Here is a 13,205-nt window from a genome sequence, read left to right on the forward strand (position 1 = left end):
GTCTGGCTAGGGGGTTATCAATGTTGTTTATTCCTTCAAAGAACCAGCTTTTAGTTTCATTGATCTGTTCTACTGTTTCTTTGTTTGTTTCTGTATTGTTTATTTCTGCTCTAATCTTTATTATTTCCCTTCTTCTGGCATTGGGCTTTATTTGCTTCTCCTTTTCTAGCTCCTTTAGGTGTAAGGTTAGGTTGACTATTTGGGACCTTTCTTAAAAGCTTCTTGAGATTAGGCCTGAACTGCAGTGTACTTTCCTCTTAGGACTGCCTTTGCTGCATCCCAAAAGGTTTGGACTGTTGTATTTTCATTTTCATTTGTATCCATGTATTTTTTTATTGCTTCTTTAATTTCCTGGTTAACCATTCATTCTTTACTAGGATGTCCAAATATTTTCATGTGGCTGAATTCAAGTTTCATAGCGTTGTGAGCTGAAAATATGCATGGTATGATTTCAGTCATTTTGTACCTATTGAGGGCTGACTTGTGACCCGGTTTGTGATCAGTTTTGGAGAATGTTCCATGTGCACTTGAGAAGAATATTATTCTGCTGCAATGTTCTGAATAGATCTGTTAAGTCCATCCAGTTCAGTGAGTCATTAAGAGCTGTTGTTTCCTTTTTTATTTTCTGCTTAGATGATCGTCCATTGTTGTAAGTGGAATATTAAATCTCCTACTATTATGGTATTATTACCACTGAGTCTCTTTATGTTTGTGATTAATTGCTTTATATATTTGGGTGCTTTCAAGTTGGGGGCATAAATATTTACAATTGTTGGATCTTCTTGATGGATAGATCCCTTAATTATGATAATGCCCTTCCTCATCTCTTGGTATAGTCTTTGTTTTAAAATCTAGTTTGTCTGATATAAATATGGCTAGTCTGGCTTTCCTTTGGCCTCCTTTAGCATGATAGATGGTTCTCCATCTAGATAGATAGATAGATAGATAGATAGATCGATCGATAGATAGATAGAGGTTCTCCATTCCCCTACTTTCAATCTGCAGGTGTTCTTAGGTCTAAAATGAGTCTCTTGTATACAGCGTTTGGATGGATCTTGTTTTTTTAATCCATTCTGCTACCCTGTGTATTTTGATTGGAGCCTTTTGTCTGTTTGCATTCAGATTGATTATTGAAAGATAGGAATTTAGTGTCATTCTGTTATCTGTAGATCTGATGTTTCTGGTGATGTTCTCTGATCCTTTTTAGTCTTTGCTGCTTTGGTCTTTTTTTTTTTTTTTTTTTTTTTTTTTTTTTGTCCATTCAGAAAGTCCCCCTTAAAATTTCTTGTGGGACTGGTTTAGTGGTCATGAACTCCTTTAGTTTTTGCTTCTGTGGGAAAGTCTTTATCTCTCCTTCTATTTTGAGTGGCAGCCTTGCTGGATAAAGGATTCTTGGCTTCATATTTTTCCTATTCAGTACATTGAATATTTCCTGCCATTCCCTTCTGGGCTGCCAAGTTTCAGTGGATAGGTCTGCTACTACCCTTATGTGTCTGTCCTTGTTAGTTAAGGATCCTTTGTCCCTAGATACTTTGAGAAATCTCCCTTTTTCCTTGTATTTTGTGAGTTTCATTATGATATGCTATGGTATTGACCTGTTTTTGTTGATTTTAAGGGAGTTTTCTGTGCCTCTTGTACTTGGATGTCTGTTTCCTTCCCCAGATTAGGGATGTTCTCAGCTATAATTTGTTCAAATAAACCTTCTGCTCCTTTCCCCACTCTTCCTCTTCTAGTACTCCTATGATATGGACATTATTTCATTTCATGCAATTGCTTAGTTCTCTAAGTCTCCCTCATGATGTAGTAACTTCCTTTCCCTCTTTTTTCAGCTTCATTATTTTCCATAATTTTATCTTCTGTTTCACCTATTCCCTCCTCTGCTTCTTCATTTCATGCTGTCACTATATCTAGTTTATTTTGTATCTCAGTTACAACATTTTAAATTCATCCTGACATTAAAATATTTTTAAAACTAAAGTTTTCTGAATGCAAGTATTATAGAAAACATGAATATCTTATAAAAAATGATTTCAGTCTTTCCTGTTATGTGAATAAACATTTTAAAATGATCGTGCTCTGAGCTTAAATATTTTAAATCCCAAAGGATTTATTTTTTAATTTGTATTTATTTACGTAACCCTTTATCCAATGTGGGACTTGAACTCATGACCCTGAGATCAAGAGTCACATGCTCCTCTAACTGAGCCAGCCAGATGCCCCTAAATCCCAAAGGATTTAAATTCTTACAAGGGTTATAAGATATTTTGATGTTCTGATGAATTGCATATGCTTCAATGAAATTTTGAAAAAGCTGTTTTTCTTTATACACTAAGAAATGCTAGACAAATACTTGAAGACCATTTTAACTGCTTCTAAGTTAAAAGTGGCTTTCTTGGGCACCTTGGTGGCTTAGTCAGTTAAGCGTCTGACTTTGGCACAGGTCCTGATCTCGCAGTTTGCAAGTTTGAGTCTCTCTTTGGGTTCTATGCTGACAGCCCAGAGTTTGGAGCCTGCTTCAGATTCTGTGTCTCCCTCTCTATCTGCCCTTCCCCCCCCCCCCCCCACATACATACATACACACACACTTTCTCTCAAAAAACGAATAAACATTTAAAAAAAATTTTAAAATAAAGTGGCTTTCTCATTTTATTTTTTAGTGATGACATCTTTTAAAACTAATAATAGATACAATATTAAAAACAATCTGGGCCAGATTATTCACATCATAACTGAAAACACAGAAGACTTTACCAAAACTGTGTATCAGACACTAAGGCCCTTTATCCTGCAGGTCATTGACTATATGGGGCAAGAAATCATGACCATGCAGAGGCCTTTCCGATATACCTGCTGTTATTTCTGTTGTCCCTTCACTAGGCAAGAGGTCAGAGAACACAAGTCTAATTCCTTGTTTCTTTCTGATCTGACTCTTCACAGCATCGTTTTGCTCCTTCCAGAATGACACACAAGGGTGTTTTCACTGGCTCTGCTGGTCAGAATGAAAGAAGAGAGCAGGAAGGGGTGGGGGGGAGATGTCAAATTGTGTTACCTGAAGAAAATCACAGAGGGTTTTTTCTTGTGGCTTTTGTCTTCTGGTGCTAGTTGGAGGGTCAGACTCAGATAAGGGTTGTTTACTTGGTGACCAATTCTGTTGGTTGTGTCTACTGAATTAGAAATGTGTCTGTTACCCAGAACAGAAGTCACATACATTTGTCTAAATGTACCAACATAACCCCAGATAAGGTGTCCCTAGACATAATTGTATACTTTCAGAATTGGAAGAGACTTAAAAACTTCTTTTTTTAATGTTTTTTTTTTTTAATTTTTTTTTCAACGTTTTTATTTATTTTTGGGACAGAGAGAGACAGAGCATGAATGGGGGAGGGGCAGAGAGAGAGGGAGACACAGAATTGGAAACAGGCTCCAGGCTCCGAGCCATCAGCCCAGAGCCTGATGCGGGACTCGAACTCACGGACCGCGAGATTGTGACCTGGCTGAAGTCGGACGCTTAACCGACTGCGCCACCTAGGCGCCCCTTAATGTTTATTTTTGAGAGAGAGAGAGACTGAGTGTGAGCAGGGGTGGGCTGAGAGAAAGGGAGACACAGAATCCAAAGCAGGCTCCAGGCTCTGAGCTGTCAGCACAGAACCCGATGAGAGGCTCACACTCACGAACCACGAGAACATGACCTGAGCTGAAGACTGACACTTAACCGACTGAACCACCCAGGCGCCCCTAGAACTGGAAGAGACTTTAGATAACTCTACACTGTCCATCCCAATCCACACCTTGCCACAGGTAAAGAAAGGGTGGCTCAGAAAATTAAGCACCTGATGAACGTGTTACACTCCACCAAGTACTGGAACTGGAAAGCAGATGTTCTGAGTTACAGCTGGGTTCCTCTTCTACAACCTGTGAGGCACTAGGAAGGTTGTTTGCTTCAGGGAAAAGAAGCAGCTTTAGACAGAGGTCAACCAGAATTTTGAATTCTAGATACGCCTTCTATTTATGTTGGTATAATTTATTTAACTTCTTTGGGCCTCAGTGCTTCTGTACATAACTATGCATAATATCCCATGGGATTACTGGGATATGTAAAGACAGATTATGTTCAGTACCAGCACTTCCTGAATGTTAGTTTATTTACAAGCCTTTCTGTGTTTTGATGTCCTATAACATGGAGATAATAATGGTGCCATCACGTAGGATTGCTTTGAGGATTAAATAGTAAATGAATGTTAACTGTCGTTACAGTACCTGGCAGGTAGGACAGCACTCAGAGAATATTAGTTGTTGTTCCCAGGTATCTTCTCTCTCTACTGTGTTTGTAATAACAGCCTTAATTTTTTTTTTTTTTAAATTTTTTTTCAACATTTATTTATTTTTGGGACAGAGAGAGACAGAGCATGAACGGGCGAGGGGCAGAGAGAGAGGGAGACACAGAATCGGAAACAGGCTCCAGGCTCTGAGCCATCAGCCCAGAGCCCGACGCGGGGCTCGAACTCACGGACCGCAAGATCGTGACCTGGCTGAAGTCGGACGCTTAACCGACTGCGCCACCCAGGCGCCCCTTAATTTTTTTTTTTAACATTTATTTATTTTTGAGACAGAGAGAGACAGAGCATGAACAGGGGAGGGTCAGAGAGAGGGAGACACAGAATCTGAAACAGGCTCCAGGCTCTGAGCTGTCAGCACAGAGCCCGACACAGGGCTTGAACTCACGGACTGCAAGATCATGACCTGAGCCAAAGCCGGCCGCTTAACCAACTGAGCCACCCAGGCGCCCTGTAATAACAGCCTTAAATTTGAGATGAATCTTCACCTTTAATCCTCAGTCCTTTTGAAGATACAAGGAATTCTTCATATTTATGACTTTTTTCCTCAAATCCTATAATGCAGCCTTCCAAGATTACAGTAAGCCATGATGTGGCAAAGCTCATCAAAATTAGAAAATACTCAATTTATGGAACATTTATCCAATGATAGATTTGTTTTTTCTCATTTCTCCAGTTGTACTTGTATTCGTGTGTGTGTGTGTGTGTGTGTGTGTGCGCGCGCGCGCGCGTTTTTAGTCCTGGGAGGTTTGATCACATGTGTAGATTCCTTTTTCCACCACCAATATACAGATACCTGACAGTTCCTTCACCACAAAAATCCTCTTCATAACCACACCCACCATAGAATTAGAGAAGGAACTTTAGTCCTCCTCTGTGTCCTGAAGGAAGGTGTGACCTCATCCCTTAAGGTTGCTCCCTGCAAAGTCAACCCTGACAAATGGCCAAGGGAAAGAGTGGTCAAGGCCTTGGGTTGTTGGCACGCACAGTGAGAAGGGGAGGAGTACGAGAGGCCCACAGAGGACAGTCTTGCCCAGCAGTAATTTCCCTAGTCCTTGAAGGGCTTAGAGCACATCTAGGTGGTGTGTACATGAGTACATGTCTGTGTCGTTTCCTCCCCTCTGCCCATTTGCAGCTGGAAATGCAGTGGCCTCCTGGTGTCACCGCTGGCTTTGCTCTGGAGCACTGGAACCCATGCAGGATGCTTTATAGCATCCAAAGCAAGAAGAAAGAAAAAGTGATGGGAGTGCGTGGGCCGCGTTCAACCCATGGCTGGGGTTCAGATTCTGCTTTTGAGGTAACCTAATATTAAAATGTTTTCAGAGTGTTTTCTACATGGACCAACCAAGCTCAGAATGATCTTGTTTCAGTACACTTTTCCATGTAAGTGAAATGAGGTTTGCAAAATCACATATAAATACAGCAGTATGAAATACTTAAAATACTATTTAAGGAGACTCGAAGGTATACAGCATAGTACTCTGTCCCAAATGTAAAATAAGCAAATACAGAATTAGAGTGTGAAACTCAAAAAGCATTGATACAAAATAATTGCAGATTCATCATGTTGCACGTATGTACCACATCATGAGACAGGTATCTACTAATCTCATTTTTCAGAGACAAAGCTGAAATTTATCAGGAGTTAATAGGAAGGGGATTGGGTGCTGAGGAATTTCTTCCCTCTGATGTAATTGCAATGCAGGGAGTCAGAAAGAAAGAGACATGAGAGCTCCTGGAAGAGGGAAGCAGAGCAGGTGGAATTAGCTGACACGAGAGCTGTCGAGCTAATGAGTCTCAGAAGTCCCCAACAGAAGCCTGGTGAGGCAGCCTGCTGTCCTATCCATGTTCTCCCAGTTTCCCGAGTAGTCTGGTGGTCAGTGGCCACTGGTGTGTGTGGTGGGGGCAGGAGACAGTGCTGGGTCTGGGATGACCTCGATGCATCCACTCTTGAGGTAAACACTACCTCCAATGTACTCAACCATGTGTATATCTTAGAGGATTTTTCTGTGTAACGTTTTCTGGATTCTAAGGAACCAAAATGCATGTACGTTAATAGAATACACTTACAACACAAATGATTTGCACTGGAAATCTATATACAAGTATAGCTTAAAAAAGAAACAACAGATAAATAGCAAGTTCTAAACACATGTTCTGTAATTAGCTAGCTTCATGGTAGTCCCTTACATTTTCTTGCTGTTCTTAGTTATGTTGCTTCTCGACAAAGGAGCCAGTCGCGCAAAGGCATATCATTTTGATATGTATAGTTGCTAGGTTTACCTCAAGATTTAGTTCCAGGTCAGAAGGATATGCATCTGGGCAAATTTAGAGAAGAAACATCCTAACCATGGAATAGTTGGAATAATGTAACCAGTGACCTATAGCAGCAGTGATGACTGAGGTGATGCTAACGATGATAAGAGAAGCTGTCCTTTCCAGTGATCCCTACCTTCTAGGCATGGTTCTGGTCCTAACTACTTTCCACATGTTAACTCATTTAATTCATATAACAAACCCATTAGATAGATACTATGATAATACCCCTTTTAGGGGTGGCTGGGTGGCTCAGTTGGTTAATCGTCCGACTCTTAATTTTGGCTCTGTGCTCACAGTGCTTGGTGTATTCTCTCTCTCTCTCTCTCTCTCTCTCTCTCTCTCTCTCTCAAAATAAATAAATGAATATTTAAAAAATATAATTCCCCTTTTAGAGATGAGAAAACTGAGGTTGGATATCTCATGCAAAGTCACTCACAAAAGCATTATGTGAAAGTGTCTCCAGAGGCTACACCCTAAAACACTATGCCTTGTGTCGTCTTTCATCTGTGGGGCATTTAGTTTCTTTCTGTGTAAACATAGGAGATCAGAAATGGAGTAAAATGGTGTCAGGTTACTTCACGCACTCTCAAGTTTAGAACCATGAGGCTGAGCCCATGAGGCTCCGAGGACGGCTTGTCTGCGGGTGTGCTCTCTCTGACAGGCTTGCTCTTGCTTCTGCTGGTGTCCCATGATGTAACCAATGGAAGACCATGTGTTATATTATTCTTCCAATTTGGAGATTCCCAAGTCATGTGTGTGTTTTGAATATAAACCCCTAAATGATGAGAGCACATCTTGATGTATGAGTTCTCAGTGATCAAATTTTCCCTGCCAAAATCTCTAAGTATTGAAATCTCTATGTAAGCTTGGAAAAGAAATAAAAAATAAATAGCAAGTTCTAAACACGTGTTCTGTAGTTAGACAGTGTAATGGTTGCCCATTAAATTTCCTGCGGTTCTTAGATTTGGCCCTGCAGGCCAAAACAGTCGAGCTTTTTTTAATCCTTGTTGTCTAGTCTACCCTTTATACTGGGTTGTCTCCCTTTGAGGGTTCCCACCTTATTGGAGATCAATGATAGAGTACACAACACCCACTGCTCAGGCCCAAGGCCCCACCACTGCCCTGCCATGATTGGAGAAATCAAATCCCCTGGCTAAAGGAGGATTGGCACCTCTCAGAAGCCAAAGACGTGTCAGCCTCTGTGTAATACGCAGGATTTTCAGATTTTTCCCTTTAGCTCCACAGATTACTAGAACTTTTCTAGGAGCTTGACTTTGCATGTCAATAGGTTTTAATTATATTTTCATTAGCACTTTTAGGTTTGCACATTATCTACTTTGCAACCTTGCCAGAACTGGAAGTGATATAATTGTTTAAAAGGTGCACAGATTTTAGTGTCAAGAACATAAGACAGAATGTTCAAACACCAGTGTAACAGTTAAAATAATTTTCTTCATGTGAATTATTAATGGCTGGCAATAGCTAAAAAGACAGTTCCTCGTTTTCTATTTGAGATGACATATGTGATGTTTCTGCCCTGTGGAATTCGTATGGAATTCCGATCCTCTGGAGATGTTTGTTTCCGTTAATGTTTGATTAGATAAAACCTCATTCAATTAATGTTATGGTAACTGTTTTACATTCCAAGGCACAGAAAAATTAATCTTGGAAAAAATGCTGAAACCATGTTTTTCCTGAAAGTTTCAAGAGTGTGTTTGCTAAGTTGTCGTAGCTAACACTCATTGAACCCTGTTTCTGTTTGGTTAAAAATAAAACAGATTTAGAAAATAAACAATGTTAGAGACTCTTATTTGTGCAAGGATAGGGAGATGAGAGATGCCATAGAGAATAATTAAAATGACAAAATACATAGTTTTATAAATTTATTGCTGCTAGCTGCCTTTTGCCCTCCTCATCATAAAACTAAAACAAGCCTTAAAAGGGACAGAACTAGCTTATAGCTTCTTTATTAAAAAATACTTTTATTAAAATATATTCATTTTGATATATATCTCTATCTATGTATCTATTCTCATGAATGTTATTGTGACCCTAAACTGCTCTGAAAAATGGTCTATTAAAAACAAAATTCCTAGAGGCCTCATAAGGGATATAAATGAGCGAGGAAGAATTACCAGGAACTGCTGCAAACTGGAGACTACAGATGGTATTTAAAGAGGGACCCAGATATTTAGCATAAGCAAATTGACTCACCCAGAGTGAGGTTTACATGGACAGACTGCCTTTCTGGGGAGGCTAGGTTATGCTGTGATGACAAACAACACCGAAGTCTTAGTGACTTATAAGAAAACAAAAAGTTCTCTTCTTTTTTTAAACTTTTTCTTTCAATATTTACTTTAGAGAGAGAGAGAGAGAGAGAGAGAGAACGCATGTCCGCGTGAGTGGGGGAGGGGCAGAGAGAGAGGGAGACACAGAATCTGAACAGGCTCCGGGCTCTGAGCTGTCAGCACAGAGCCCGACTCGGGGCTGGAACTCACGGACCGGGAGATCATGACCTGAGCCAAAGTCAGCACTTAACCGACTGAGCCACTCAGGCGTCCCTGTTTGTTCCTTTCTTACCCTGTGTGTCCAAGTGCAAGTTATCAGAACACCTCTGCTCATCAGTCTCTCAAGGACTTGTGCTAGTACAGATTCTATCTTGACCTAATCTTACGTAAGTGCTAAGGAGACATGGGAAGTGCACATGGCAACTTGCACACTGGTTCTTAAGTTTCCTGCCCGAAAAGTGGAACATCTCACTTGGAGTCACAGTTCATTGGTCAGTGCAAGCCATGTAGAAACAACCAACTTCAAATGAGCAGAAAGATGCAATCTTAGAATATTTTTGGAAGGAAAGAAAAGAGTTTGTAAATAGCACTAATGACGACTTGGCAAATGTCCTGGTTTTTAATTTTTGTTTTATTTTTCTTCAAAACAACCTGCAATACAGAATGTTATGTGAAATTGATATATTAATGTGGGCAACTAGTTACATTTTTAAGACAGCATCTTCAGGGGCGCCTGGGTGGCTTGGTCAGTTGAGAGACTGACCTCGGCTCAGGTCATGATCTGACAGTTGGTGAGTTCGAGCTCCATGTCAGGCTCTGTGTTTACAGCTCGGAGCCTGGAGTCTGCTTCAGATTCTGTGTCTCCCTCTCTCTCTGCCCTTCCATGCCCACACTCTGTCTCTCTCAAAAATAAATAAACATTAAAAAAATTAAAAAAAGAAACAGCATCTTTACATTAATGATGCTTGCTGGCTTCTAATTTGTCATTTTTATCAACTAACATCTTAAGTAGAAATTAGGGTAAATCTACCAGCTTCATAAAGGCAGTGGAAGGCCCTAAGGATAAGGGAAATGGGAGACATACAGTGGAGTTGCTTAGTTGAACATAGGCAGGGGTACCAAAAATATATTTTTACTTACTTCACGATCTGCCCGCCCTGAATGGTTAAAATTAAAAAGACTGAAAAAACCAAGTGTTAATGAAAGTGTGGAGCAACTGAAACTCTCACAAATTGTTTCAACCACTTTGGAAAGTCATTTGTAAGTATCTAATAAAACCAGACATATAAGTACTCTGTGATTCAGCTACTTAACTTTTAGATAGATGCTTAAGAAAAATAAGTACAAATGTTTACCAAAGGTTGTATTCAGTGTTTCTAGCAACTGTATTCATAGCCCCAAATGCAGAGATCCCAAAATGTGCATCAATAGGAGAATAGATTTAAAAAAACATTTTTTTTAATGTTTGTTCAGTTTTGAGAGACAGAGAGCAAGCACGGGTGGGGCACAGAGAGAGGGAGACACAGAATCCGAAGCAGGCTCCAGGCTCCGAGCTGTCAGCACAGAGCCCGACTTAGAGCTCGAACTCACAAGCTATGAGATCATGACCTGAGCCGAAGTCAGACGCCTAACTGACTGAGCCACCCAGGCGCCCCTAGGAGAATAGATTTTTTTTAAAAAGTGTATTCCCAGAATGAAATGCCATGCAGTGACAAAAAGGAGAAAGTACTGATATACAGTACAACCTGGATGATGGATGAATCTCAGAAATTATCTTTATTAGGGTTCTCCAGAGAGACAAAATAAATACATGGAATTGGCTCACATGCTTATGAAGACAGAGAAGTCCCACAATCTGCAGTTGGCAAACTAGAGACCCAGAGGAGCTGATGGTACAGTCCAGTTCAAGTCCAAGTCTGACTGCAGCAGAAGACTGGTGTCCCAGCTCAGAGAAGCAGACAGAGAAAATTTCCCCCTAACCTACCTTTTTTTTTTTTTTTTTCCTATTCAGACATCCAGCAGATTGGATGAAGACCAACCACATTGAGAAGGGCAATACTCTGCTTTACTCAGTCTATCAATTAGAATATTAATCTCATCCAGAAACACCCTCACAGACACACCCAGAATGTGTATCCAAATATCTGGGCATCCCGTGGCCTTGTCAAGTTGACACATAAAATTAACCATCACAAGTCCACTCCTTGTCAACTTGACACCCATACACATCTCCTTAAACCATACTTAATTTCCAAATATAGACAATAACAAGGTCATGTCACCTAACATGATACAACTATACTACCTACCATTGAAAATGCACTAACCCATTCCAGAAGAAAAGGTGAAGTCCTTAAGTGATGTTTACTTTTGCCCCGATAATCCTGTAACTTAAATACCATGATATAAAATTAATAATATTTAAATATCATGGTAATAAGTCAATGCCTGTTACAGTATAAGGGAACAAATATTATTTCCTATTCACATACACATAACTTATAACAAAGTAAGAAGGAGCTCTCATAACAGTTACAGTTCTTGTCTCTTCTGTGGTCGTAGCTGACATCTGTAATTACCTTCTTCTACTACCTATTCTGTATTACTTTTGCCTTCGGCAAGCACCTCAGTTGGTCGTGGTTCTTTACCTAGTGGAATTACACAAACATTCATTCCTAAAAGATGTGGGACGTTAGTAGTCATGTCTGGATTGGGTCATTTTAGTTTTCCAGTGACTTTAATATACAGCCACAGTAGTACGAAGAGATGCCCTAATGGATCTTCTGTATTACAGAGATACTCTTCCTTCCCTCCATTGTTGAATATCAGTCCAATTTCCCCTAGGTAGCCAGGATTATTCACTTCAACTGACACACTAATTCCTTTCTTTGCCTGTTGATTTAAAAGCATGAAGAGTCCAAATGCCAGAGTGGCAGTCTTAACTTTTAGTTCAATTGAATCATTACTTTGTTTCCTGGTATAACCATTCCTCATTCTGGTACTAAGGCTTCTAGGCCAGCAGAGCATAAGGTTGCAAAACCGAAGTAGAAATTTTGCTAATGGGTCACTGTGGGTAATAGTGAGTGGTGCCATTCCCATTTCCACCCCTTGATTCCTGGACTCAAGAATCCTGATGGTAGGAAAAACAGAACCATATATTAGATGCTGATTCTAAGTATATACAGCCTCCTGGAGAAGCTTACCCTAGAGTTGCAGGGCATTGCCACTTAGTGCTATAACCAAGTATTCAAAAGGCCACTCCATCATTTGATCAAGCCAGCTGCTTCAGGATGGTGAGGAACATGGCAGTGGTGGTGAATTCCATGAGCACGGGCCCACTGCCTATACTACTTCCATTTGATGATAGTGTGCTGCAGGGCACATCCAACTTTATGGCTTGGTAAGTCAGGTGACGTCTAATTCATGATGGGTAGTTTATGTCCCATGGTGACTGGGTGCCTCTACTCAATCTCATAGCAAGCCAAGAGCTATTTTTCAAAAGGAGAGTATTTCTCTGCAAGGGATGGCAGGATTCTAAGGGCCTGCAGAGAAATTCACTTATAGATGAATTCTGCCAGTGATTCCAAACAGCATTCCTATCTACCACTGACAGTTCAAGTTCCATTGGATGTGCTGGATCATATGACCCAAGTGGCAGAGTAACTTTTATAGCAGCCTGGACCTGTTGCAGAGCCTTCTCTTGTTCCGGGGCCTCCTCAAAACTAGCAGCCTTTCAGGTCACTCAGTAAATGGACTGGAGTAACACTTCCAAATAAGGAATATGTTGCCTCTAAAATCCCGAGTCCCATTAGGCATTGTGCATGTATTTTGTTGTTGTAGGAGGGGCCAGATGTGACAGGTTATCCTTCACCTTTGAAAGGATATCTCAATATGCCCTATAGCACTGACCCACTAGAAATTTCATTGAAGTAAAAGACCCAATTTTTGTTGGATTTATTTCCTATCCTCTGATAAGCAAATGTCTTACTAGTAAGTCTAGAATAGTTGCTACTTCTTGCTTACTAGGTCCAATCAGCATGATGTCCTCAATGTAATGGACTGGTGTGATGTCTTATGGAAGGAAAGAGTTTAGATAAAGATCCCTGTAAATTCAATTATGACACAGGGCTAGAAAGTTGATATACCCCTGAGGTAGTACAGTGAAGTTGTATTGCTGGCCTTGCCAACTGAAAGCAAACTGCTTTTCTGGTGGACCTTATGGACAGGGATAGAGAAAAAGACATTTGCCATATCAATAGCTGCA

General features: G+C 40.4%; 1 pseudogene; it reads left to right on the top strand.

Annotated features, from left to right (window-relative positions):
• Positions 1 to 13,205, top strand: part of LOC122491888 — a 60,367-nt pseudogene that overhangs the window by 12,370 nt on the left and 34,792 nt on the right.

Source organism: Prionailurus bengalensis, chromosome C2 (assembly GCF_016509475.1).
Source record: "Prionailurus bengalensis isolate Pbe53 chromosome C2, Fcat_Pben_1.1_paternal_pri, whole genome shotgun sequence".
Classification (NCBI taxonomy): domain Eukaryota; kingdom Metazoa; phylum Chordata; class Mammalia; order Carnivora; family Felidae; genus Prionailurus; species Prionailurus bengalensis.